Consider the following 12,980-nt stretch of genomic DNA (forward strand, 5'->3'; position numbering starts at 1 on the left):
CTAGCGGTGCACGCGGTGTGGCCGGGGACCGACGGATTCGACGCCGGCGGCGAGGTCCGTGGCGTAGGAGCTCGCTAAGGACGAAACAGAAGGCGGCGGAAGGTTCTACTAAGACGTGCGGTGCGCGCGGCGCAAAGGGGGCGAGCAGAGGGTCACCGGAGCGACGCCGGCGACCATGCCGCGCGGCGGCGGCTTCGTGAGATCGTCGAACGAACTCGATGTCAGAGAACGCTATCGAGAGGGGGAAAGAGTTGGGAGGAAGAGGAGCTCACCAGGAACGCGGACGGAGGAGGAGGACTTTGACGACGACGCGGCGGCGGCCGAAGAGGAAGGAGTGGTGGCTGTAGTCGTTCGGGAGCGGCCTCCTGGACGTAGGCGAGGAAGACGTGGACGGCGGAGCTCCTGGACACGCTCACGCCATGGCTGCGCTCCTACGCGCTCTCGGTTCCTCCGTGGATTGCGTGGGGAGGAGGAGGAAGAAGGGGAGGGAGGAAGAAAACCCTGGTGGCGGCGGGCGATAGGAACCCTAGCGCGGACGGGTGCGTGTGGACGGCGGCTTTGGGCGCGCCCTGGCCATGCGCCACTGTACCGCTCGGTGAAAAGTTCTCTCTCATTTTGGGGGCACGGTGAAAATTTCTTACCGAGGTGGAAGACGAGGGCTTGCCGTTTCACGGTGGGCTGGGCTGGCGCGGTGAAAGAGAGAGGGAGGGTAAAGTGGGCTGGGCCGCTCTGGTTCCTCTCTCTCTCTCTCTCTCTCTCTCTCTCTCTCTGTGTATTTCTTTTCTTTTCTATTAAAAAATAGAGAAAATGCAAAAGAGAGAGAGAGAGAGAGATTGAGAGAGGGCTTAGTGATGAGTTTATGCATGAGACCAATTCTTATGAACTTTTTACAAAATGTGCGATCCAGGAAAAATTGTTCTGGGCATGATTGGAAAGTTAGATTCAAACTCATTTGAATTAGGTCTAGGTTTTTTTAAGTGTCCAAAAAAAATCAATTTTTTGTTGGAGATTATTTTCGTGATGTAAGAATTTGTGAAAAAGTCTGTAGTGTGATCATTGGATCTAAATTGAAAAGGAATTTGGATAGGGCTTGAATCGAATTTGAGTGACCAAAATAAATAAATGCAAAGAAGCTTCAATTGAATTCTGAAAAATGCCCGGTTTTATGTCATTTATTTAATGGCATGATGAAAAAAATATGAAAATGCAAAGTTCAACGTCTCATAGTAACTACTCCCTCCGTCCCAAAATAAGTGTCTCAACTTTGAACTAACTTTAGTATAAAGTTGTACTAGAGTTGAGACACTTATTTTGGGACGAGGAAGTACTAGTTAGATGCACATGCGTTGCTACGGGAGTAATAAAAAGAAATGTGGTGGCATTTGATCGAAAGGTGTCATGTGCAGTTTTGCACCATGTCATTATTGTTGGGAATCGTTGCATGGAAAACAAAAAATATTCTACGCACATGCAATGATCTATCCATGGAGATGCATAGCAACAAGGGGGAGCCCTCGTAGACCATCAGCGGAATCGTTTCACAGCGCGGTTGATGTAGTCGAACTTCTTCGCGCTTCAACCGATCAAGTACCGAACGCACGGCACCTCCGCGTTCTGCACACGTTCAGTTCGGTGTCGTCCTCGCCATCTTGATCCAACAAGCGTAGCGAGGTAGTGATGAGTTCCGGCATCACAACGACATGATGACGGTGGTGGTGAAGTGATCCCACAGGGCTTCTCCTAAGCACTGCGATGATCTAGAACGGAGGAGGAAACTAGAGGCGGAGGGGTGCCGACACAGGGCATGGAATAATCCTATGCCTTTGTGTGGCACCCCTCCTACATATATATAGGAGTGGGTGGGGAGGAGGCAGCCCTAGGGCGCCCCCAAAGGGCTGGCCGAATCCAACTAGGTGCGCCCCCTCCCCTTTCCAAATCTTTGCATGGGGGGGAGGGGGAAGGCGCCCCCTCTCTTTCCTTCTCTTTGTGAGAAGAAAAGGAAGGAGTCCTCTCCCTTCCTTCTCCATGCGCTGCGTCCTATAGGGGGGCGCACTAGCCCCCTATGGGCTGGTTTGCTCCCCTCCTATGGCTCATTAAGCCCAAGGGCATCCCCCGGCACTCCCGAAACCCTTCCGGTGACCCGATACATTCTGAAATCATTCCGGAGTCCGAATACTATCGTCCCATATATCAATTTATATCTCCGGACCATTCCGGAGCTCCTCGTCATATCCGTGATCACATCCGGGACTCCGAACAACATTCGGTCACCAAACCACATAACTCATATAATACCAAATCGACACCGAACGCTAAGTGTGCGGACCCTATGGGTTCGAAAACTATGTAGACATGACCGAGACACCTCTCCGGTCAATAACCAATAGCAGAACCTGGATGCCCATATTGGCTCCTACATATTCTACAAAGATCTTTATCGGTCGAACCATTATGAGAACATACACAATTTCCTTTGTCCGTCGGTATGTTACTTGCCCGAGATTCGATTGTTGGTATCTCTATACCTAGTTCAATCTCGTTATCGACAAGTTTATACATGTTTATTGAATTCCTCTGTCATCTCTTATGGTTTATTTTATCCAAGAAGAGCATTATTTGTCCAGTCTTTCCCTCATCTAGTAACAGCACATCCTTCAGAAATTCGTCATGTTGGCATTTGATTGAAAGGTGTCATGTGTAATTTTATACCATGTCCTCGCAAAAACAAATATACCATGTCAATATACATGTTACTATCTTCTTGTGTCATGCACTTATGATTTATTTTCTCCTATTAGAGCATTATTTGTCCAATCTTTCCCTCATATATTACCACCTCGTTCCTCATGAATTCGTCATGCGGTTAAAAATCTTGAATCTTATAAATTCAATATTGACTAGAAGTTATAAAAATCTTGCTTGTCAAACAGGATGAAGGAACACGGCGAAGCTAGGTGGCGAGTGCAGGCACCACAATGGGCACAAACACGACACATATATTTAGCATGCATACATCAAGCACGACTACACAGGGTTTTATGGAAGTAAATTATAAATCCTCTTACATGCCTCTTTCTGCAAGTAAATTATAAATCCTCTTACATGCCTCTTTCTACCCGAATGAACTCTTAACCGACATGTATACATGCTATAAACAGAAACCCTATAGTTGTAGACCCATCGGTATGCCATTTTTTTAGGTTTCTTCAAGAGCTTAGGTTCTAATCTTTTGTACTATGAGCGCTTGATGCACAGTTTCTTGTTGTAGGGAAGAAATTGTTGAATGCCTTAGTGAATGGTAGCTTCCGTTGTTTAAAGATCAATGTTGGGCAAACACACATTTCTTACACCATGAGTGTATCACTGCACATGTTTGGCACACTGGCCCTTCACCTAGAGATATTGGCTCCAGTATAAGTAATATACAACAGAGTGCAGACAAACATTGCGTTGATAAGCATAATTTACTTTCAAAAAAGCATAATTTAAAATTTGAGCTACACACGTCTTATGTGATTCTGACTAAGCTCACGCTTGAGAATAGAAGGTGTCTCCGCATCAACTCACGCCTAAGGACAGAAGTTGTCACTGTTCTTCTTCCCATGGGTCTCTTCTGTTGTCCACCACCACCATGGACAAGTCCCCACTACTAGGGAAAATCCTAGCAGTAGCGCTGATTTTTGGCCTAGCAGTAGCACGGGAGCATGCACTACAGCTAACTTGTAGCAGTAGCGTTGGTTTTCCGGCGCTACTGCTATACCTACTTAGCAGAACACGCTATTGGTAGTTACTAGTAGCGTCGCTCTACCCCGCGCTACTACTATTATTACATATTCTATTTCTTTTTTATTTTATGTCGTATTCATACACCGTTATACAAGTTTTCATACAATAGCAATTTAGATATTGTTATTACATCATAATGAGTTATTACATCATTGGGTGAAAGAACCGCGAATTAGATTCAACTGGATGGATCCAAAGTGACCAAGGTGGATTAGCGTGCACTTTGGATCCATCCACTTGAAATTAATCTGCGGTTCTTTCACCCTAATGATATAATAACACATCATCATCATCATAATATCATTAACAACTTATCATCATAATACATTATTGTCATATAACAACTCCTCGTCATCATCATTTTCGTCCATGAGACATCATATAACAACTTGGTCACTATTCATAATAACAACTCCTCATCATCATCATCATCATCATAGTACTCATAATCACAACTCCCCCTCCTCATCATCATCAACTCTAACACATTGTAGCACATAATAACAACTTTTCATCATCATCAGTCATAATCAACACTAACTAATTGTTCTTAATACCTAGGACCTACTCCTCTCTCATAGGTAAAATACCATAAAACAGTAGCTATGTACCAGTAGTTCACCCTCGGGGCTGAGGGTATGTACCAGTAGCTATGTGTTTGATCTCTCTCTCTCTCGTGTTCTTGATTTGGCACGATCTTGATGTATCGCGAGCTTTGCTATTATAGTTGGATCTTATGTTTCTTCTCCTCCTCTTCTCTCTTGTAATGGATTGAGTTTTCCCCTTGAAGTAGTCTTATCGGATTGAGTCTTTAAAGATTTGAGAACACTTGATGTATGTCTTGCCATGATTATCTGTGGTGACAATGGGATATCATGTGCCACTTGATGTATGTTTTGGTGACCAACTTGCGGGTTCCGCCCATGAACCTATGCATAGGGGTTGGCACATGTTTTCGTCATGATTCTCCGGTATAAACTTTGGGGCACTCTTTGAGGTTCTATGTGTTGGTTGAGTAGATGAATTGAGATTGTGTGATGCATATCGTATAATCATGCCCATGGATACTTGAGGTGACATTCGAGTATCTAGGTGACATTAGGGTTTTGGTTGATTTGTATCTTAAGGTGTTATTCTAGTACGAACTCTAGGGCTGTTTGTGACACTTATAGGAATAGCCCAACGGATTGATTGAAAAGAATAACTTTGAGGTGGTTTCGTACCCTACCATAATCTCTTTGTTTGTTCTCCGCTATTAGTGACTTTGGAGTGACTCTTTGTTGCATGTTGAGGGATAGTTATGTGATCCAATTATGTTATCATTGTTGAGAGGACTTGCACTAGTGAAAGTATGAACCCTAGGCCTTGTTTCCTATCATTGCAATACCGTTTACGCTCACTTTTACCGCTTGTTACCTTGCTGTTTTTATTATTTAAGATTACAAAAACCTATATCTACCATCCATATTGCACTTGTATCACCATCTCTTCGCCGAACTAGTGCACCTATACAAGTTACCATTGTATTGGGTGTGTTGGGGACACAAGAGACTCTTTGTTATTTGGTTGCAGGGTTGCTTGAGAGAGACCATCTTCATCCTACGCCTCCCACGGATTGATAAACCTTAGGTCATCCACTTGAGGGAAATTTGCTACTGTCCTACAAACCTGTGCACTTGCAGGCCCAACAACGTCTACAAGAAGAAGGTTGTGTAGTAGACATCAAGCTCTTTTCTGGCGCCGTTGCCGGGGAGGTTAGTGCTTGAAAGTATTTCTTTAGATCTTGCAATCGAACCTTTTTGTTTCTTGTTTTAGCACTAATCTAGTTTATAAAAGAAAACTATAAAAAAAATGGAATTGAGTTTGTCTCATACGCTTCACCTTTTTAATATCTTTCGTGAGTATGATGGAAAGGATAATTGTGCTCAAGTGCTAGAAAAAGAAATCTCTAAAATGTTTGACACTAAATATTTGAATGATGAGCATGGTTGCAATGTTGTTAGTATGAATTCTTTGAATACCCATGATGCTAATAATGATTGCACTAGTTATGATGAAAATGTCTCCTATAAGCATGTCAATTTTTGTGGAGTGCATGTTTGCACGAACACACCAAATAGGGAAGATAGATATTGCAAGAGGCATAAGTACTTACAAACCAAATTGTTGCAAGAAGAGCTAGATGAATGTGCTGAAAGATTCAATATTTATAGTACCCCTTGTGAACTTTGCAATGAACATGGTCATTTAAAGCTCCAATGCTATTTGTTTCATGATCAAGTCGTGTCCAAATATTGTGATAATTTGATTACCCTTGAGCATCATAAAGAGCTTAGCCTTCTTTTGGGTTATGAAGAAATGAAACGTATAACTGAGGGTATTCCAAAATTTAATCTTGATAGATTTCTTGATCTTGATCTAGAGAAGATTTATATGTATTGTGCGGTGAATTGCATTGAAAATCCTTATATTGCCAATCACATAAAGAAAAGAAAACAAATAGAGGATGAAAAGAATACTAATGAAAGGGAAGAGACTTCCCAATATCCTCCTATTATTTCTTATGATGAATCAGGTAACGAGGAGGAGCCTTCTATTCAACCAATCTCATTAATAAGGAGCTCCAAAAAGAGTATTAAACCCACACATGATGTGGTAAAGAAGAAGAAATGAAAAAAGGAAGAGAGGTAAAAAGGTATCTCTCCCAAACAAAGTTGCTCCTATTATTGTTGTGCCTCATGAAAATGAAGACGATACACTTGATGATGATCTCTTTATGACTATTGCTTGTTGTGATGATTATGATTGGGAAGACAATGATACTTCTTATGATCTTGAAAATCTTTTTGGCACTTGCTTGGAAGAATATAATAATTGCTATACTATTGGAGCTATCCATACTATTAATGATGAGAGTGATTATGCTTATGATATGAAAAGGCCCAAGCTTGGGGAAGCTATGTTTGATAAGGATGAAATATTTGAGAATATATTTGCTGCAATTAATGTTTGTCCCAAGCTTGGGGATGCTATGTTTAATAATGATGATATTCTTAGCCTCTCAAGTTTTGATATGCAAAGTAGTTATGATGATAGCATGCCTTCTACCTATGATGATTATATTTATGAAAGTGGGTTTGGAAGAGTGTCAACTTTAGGAAGTAGTGATCCCACTATTTTGGAGTATGTTGAATCTTATAATGTTTATGAAAGTGGATTTGGAGAGGTCATGACTTTATTTAGTGATGTATCCACTATTTCGGAAGAGGTTTCAATCGATTATGATGAGAACAAAGTTGCTACTTATGATGATTATTGTGATAAAACTTATGCTATAAAGAGTAGTGATGATTATATTTATAAAACTTGTCATGATTATGAGTACCCTTTCTCTGAACATTACTCTTTTAATGTGGAAACAATTTATAGTATTCAAGTCTCTTATGATACTCCCACTATTCCGAATGAAAAGAATTTTGCTTATATGGAGAGTAATAAAATTTCTATGTTAGTAGATCATGAAAAGAATGATTTAGATGCTGGTTATATTGTTGAATTCATTCATGATTCTACTGAAAATTATTATGAGGGAGTAATATATGCTTGTAGGAATTGCAATAATATCAAGTTTCCTCTCTATGTGCTTAAAATCTTGAAGTTATGCTTGTTTTACCTTCCTATGCAAGTTGATTCTTGTTCCTATAAGTTGTTTGCTCAAAAAATCCCTATGCATAGGAAGTGGGTTAGACTTAAATGTGCTAGTCATATTCTTCATGATCCTCTCTTTATGTTTCAATTCTTATCTTTTAGGTGAGCATCATTGAAATCATCATGCCTAGCTAGGGGCGTTAAACGATAGCGCTTGTTGGGAGGCAACCCAATTTTATTTTAGTTTCTTACTTTTTGGTTCTGTTTAGGAATAAATAATCCATCTAGCTTCTGTTTAGATGTGGTTTTGTGTTTTAGTTAGTTTTTGTGCCAAGTAGAACCTTTGGGAAGACTTGGGTGAAGTCTTTATGATCATACTGTAAAAAAACAGAAACTTTAGCGCTCACGAGATTAGATAGAACTTTTTACTGGAGAGTGCTATTTAGTTGATTCTTTTTGCAGATGATTACTAGACAAATTCCTCAGGTCCACCAATTTATTTTAGAATTTTTGGAGTTCCAGAAGTTTGCGTGAGTTACAGATTACTACAGACTGTTCTGTTTTTGACAGATTCTGTTTTTCGTGTGTTGTTTGCTTATTTTGATGAATCTATGGCTAGTAAAATAGTTTATAAACCATAGAGAAGTTGGAATACAGTAGGTTTAACACTAATATAAATAAAGAATGAGTTCATTACAGTACCTTGAAGTGGTGTTTTGTTTTCTTTCGCTAACGGAGCTCACGAGTTTTCTGTTAAGTTTTGTGTTGTGAAGTTTTCAAGTTTTGGGTAAAGATTCGATGGACTATGGAATAAGGAGTGGCAAGAGCCTAAGCTTGGGGATGCCCAAGGCACCCCAAGGTAATATTCAAGGATAACCAAGAGCCTAAGCTTGGGGATGCCCCGGATGGCATCCCCTCTTTCGTCTTTGTTCATCGGTAACTTTACTTGGAGCTATATTTTTATTCACCACATGATATGTGTTTTGCTTGGAGCGTCATTTTATTTTCTTTAGCTTTGCTTGCTGTTTGAATAAAATACCAAGATCTGAAATTATTAAATGGGAGAGTCTTCACATGGTTGCATAATTATTCGACTACTCATTGATCTTCACTTATATCTTTCGGAGTAGTTTGTCGTTTGCTCTAGTGCTTCACTTATATCTTTTTGAGCATGGTGGTTGTTTTATTTTGAAGAAATAGATGAACTCTCATGCTTCACTTATATTATTTTGAGAGTCTTAAATATCATGGTAATGTGCTTAATTCTAATATGCTAAGCATACAGGATTTGTAAGAATTCTTATGAGTGTGTTGAATACTAAGAAAAGTTTGATGATTGATGATTGTTTTGAGATATGGAGGTAGTGATATTAAAGTTGTGCTAGTTGAGTAGTTGTGAATTTGAGAAATACTTGTGTTAAAGTTTGTGATTCCTGTAGCATGCACGTATGGTGAACCGTTATGTGATGAAGTCGGAGCATGATTTATTTATTGATTGTCTTCCTTATGAGTGGCGGTCGGGGACGAGCGATGGTCTTTTCCTACCAATCTATCCCCTAGGAGCATGCGCGTAATACTTTGCTTTGATAACTTGTAGATTTTTGCAATAAGTATATGAGTTCTTTATGACTAATGTTGAGTCCATGGATTATACGCACTTTTCCCATCCTTCCACCATTGCTATCCTCTCTAATACCGCGCACCTTTCGCCGGTATCATACACCCACCATATACCTTCCTCAAAACAGCCACCATACCTACATATCATGGCATTTCCATAGCCATTCCGAGATATATTGCCATGCAACTTTCCACCGTTCCGTTTATTATGACACGCTCCATCATTGTCATATTGCTAGCATGATCATGCAGTTGACATTGTATTTATGGCAAAGCCACTGTTCATAATTCTTTCATACCACTAGTAGAAAACGGACCATTAGTACCGATTTGTAAGGGCCTTTAGTGCCGGTTATGGAACCGGCACTAAGGTTTCGGCACTAAAGGCCCCCCCTTTAGTACCGGTTCGGCACGAACCGGCGCTAAAGTGCCACCACGTGGCGTGAGCTCGCGCCCTGGTACGGGGGACCTTTAGTACCGGTTGGTGTACTAAAGGTTTTTTTTTTTGATTTTTTTTGAAAATTTTGGAAATTTTTTTGTTTTTATTTTTTTTATTTTTTCTGAATTATTTGATGATTTAGTCTCTAATCACCTCTCTTAACTGCTCAAGTGTGGATCACTCATTCCAAATCATCTAACTTCCCGACCGGTCACCCATCCCTCTCACTACTCCAGCCCGAGCACGCTTAACTTTCAGGTTCTATTCTCCTTCGTTTCCGAGTCTGCACTTGTTGTTTTCCTGACAATAGTAAGATGTCAATGCTATTAACCTTCAGGAATTTTGCTTGAGCATGAAGTGACACATTTCACTGTTTGAGTTTGAAACTATTGTTTTAAAAACAATAATTATTTAGTAACACTAATATTTCTTGAATAATTAGTTTGACCATTGTTTGACCACAGTTTGACCAGATTTGACCAAAACTGAAATAAATAAAATAATTATTTAGTAACACTAATATTCTAGAATAATTAGTTTGACCATTGTTTGACCACATTTTGCCCACTGTTTGAATATTTTTCAATTTTTTCCACTCTAGATCTTAAAAGCCCCGTAACTTTTTTTCTATTAGGTTTTTGAGGATTTTGCAAATGTTTAACGGGGTTCCCCCCGTTAAATTCGGATGTAACTTTTCGAGTAGATGAATTTTCATATAAAAAACTTTTTCATCCGAGTTAGTATGCAAAAGTTATGCCCATTTTACAAATTTCAGAGAGATTTTGCAAATAAAGTCAAAATTCACATTTGCAAATTTTCCCAACAACTAGACCACATGTCACATGAGAAACTTATTTTCTTTTATTTTTTTGACATTTCCATTATTTTCTTTTATTTTTTTTAAAACTGAAAAGGCGATCCGGGGGGGGGGGGGTGGTAGAGTTTGAAAATGGGACCTTTAGTACCGGTTCGTGGCACGAACCGGTACTATAGGTTAGACCCCTTTAGTACCGGTTCGTGGCACGAACCGGTACTAAAGGTGATCGTGGGGCCCCGGCCTGACGCCAGCCTGCCACCACCCCTTTAGTGCCGGTTCGTGCCACGAACCGGTACTAAAGGTTCAACACGAATCGACATTAATGCAAATCCTTTCGAACCGGCACTAATGGTACCATTAGTACCGGCTCATATACAAACCGGCACTAATGTGCTTCACGTTTGACCCTTTTTCTACTAGTGTACATGTCACTATGATTCCCCACAAGTCGGGATGAGACTCCGGACGAAAAATAAAAAAATTAAAAAAAGGGAAAGAAAAGAGGCCATAAAAAAAAGAAAAGGCCCAAATAAAAAAATGAGAGAAAAAGAGAGAAGGGACAATGCTACTATCCTTTTACCACACTTGTGCTTCAAAGTAGCACCATGATCTTCATGATAGAGAGTCTCCTATGTTGTCACTTTCATATACTAGTGGGAATTTTACATTATAGAACTTGGCTTGTATATTCCAATGATGGGCTTCCTCAAAATTGCCCTAGGTCTTCGTGAGCAAGCAAGTTGGATGCACACCCACTTAGTTTCTTTTGATAAGCTTTCATATACTTATAGCTCTAGTGCATCCGTTGCATGGCAATCCCTACTCACTCACATTGATATCTATTGATGGGCATCTTCATAGCCCGTTGATACGCCTAGTTGATGTGAGACTATCTTCTCCTTTTTGTCTTCTCCACAACCACCATTCTATTCCACATATAGTGCTATATCCATGGCTCACGCTCATGTATTGCGTGAAGATTGAAAAAGTTTTAAAAATGTTAAAGTATGAAACAATTGCTTGGCTTGTCATCGGGGTTGTGCATGATTTAAATATTTTGTGTGGTGAAGATAGAGCATAGCCAGACTATATGATTTTGTAGGGATAACTTTCTTTGGCCATGTTATTTTGAGAAGACATAATTGCTTTGTTAGTATGCTTGAAGTATTATTATTTTTATGTCAATATGAACTTTTGTCTTGAATCTTATGGATCTGAATATTCATGCCACAATTAAGAAGAATTACATTGAAATTATGCCAACTAGCATTCCACATCAAAAATTATCTTTTTTATCATTTACCTACTCGAGGACGAGCAGGAATTAAGCTTGGGGATGCTTGATACGTCTCCAACGTATCTATAATTTTTGATTGCTCCATGCTATATTATCTACTGTTTTAGGCAATATTGGGCTTTATTTTCCATTTTTATATTATTTTTGGGACTAACCTATTAACCGGAGGCCCAGCCCAGATTTGCTGTTTTATGCCTATTTCAGTATTTCGAGGAAAAGGAATATCAGACGGAGTCAAAACGGAACGAAATCAACTGGAGAAGTTATTTTTGGAAGGAAACCCACCTGATGGACTTGGACCCCACGTTAGAAGATACGGGAGGTGCTCACGAGGGTGGGGGGCGCGCCCTCCCCCCTGGGCGCGCCCCTGCCTCGTGGGGCCCCCGTGGCTCCCCCGACATACCTCTTTCACCCATATATACCGTCGTACCCTAAAACTTCCAGAACAGAAGATAGATCGGGAGTTCCGCCGCCGCAAGCCTTTGTAGCCACCAAAAAACCTCTCGGGACCCTGTTCCGGCACCCTGCCGGAGGGGGGGAACCCTCACCGGTGGCCATCTTCATCATCCCGGCGCTCTCCATGATGAGGAGGGAGTAGTTCACCCTCGGGGCTGAGGGTATGTACCAGTAGCTATGTGTTTGATCTCTCTCTCTCTCTCGTGTTCTTGATTTGGCACGATCTTGATGTATCGCGAGCTTTGCTATTATAGTTGGATCTTATGTTTCTTCTCCCCCTCTTCTCTGTTGTAATGGATTGAGTTTTCCCCTTGAAGTAAGCTTATTGGATTGAGTCTTTAAAGATTTGAGAACACTTGATGTATGTCTTGCCGTGATTATCTGTGGTGATAATGGGATATCATGTGCCACTTGATGTATGTTTTGGTGACCAACTTGCGGGTTCCACCCATGAACCTATGCATAGGGGTTGGCACACGTTTTCATCGTGATTCTCTGGTATAAACTTTGGGGCACTCTTTGAGGTTCTATGTGTTGGTTGAGTAGATGAATTGAGATTGTGTGATGCATATCGTATAATCATGCCCACGGATACTTGAGGTGACATTGGAGTATCTAGGTGACATTAGGGTTTTGGTTGATTTGTATCTTAAGGTGTTATTCTAGTACGAACTCTAGGGCTGTTTGTGACACTTATAGGAATAGCCCAACGGATTGATTGGAAAGAATAACTTTGAGGTGGTTTCGTACCCTACCATAATCTCTTCGTTTGTTCTCCGCTATTAGGGACTTTGGAGTGACTCTTTGTTGCATGTTGAGGGATAGTTATGTGATCCAATTATGTTATCATTGTTGAGAGGACTTGCACTAGTGAAAGTATGAACCCTAGGCCTTGTTTCCTATCATTGCAATACCGT

The sequence above is a fragment of the Triticum urartu genome, chromosome 6A (assembly GCF_056163025.1).
Source record: "Triticum urartu cultivar PI428250 chromosome 6A, HENAU_Tu73, whole genome shotgun sequence".
NCBI lineage: Eukaryota > Viridiplantae > Streptophyta > Magnoliopsida > Poales > Poaceae > Triticum > Triticum urartu.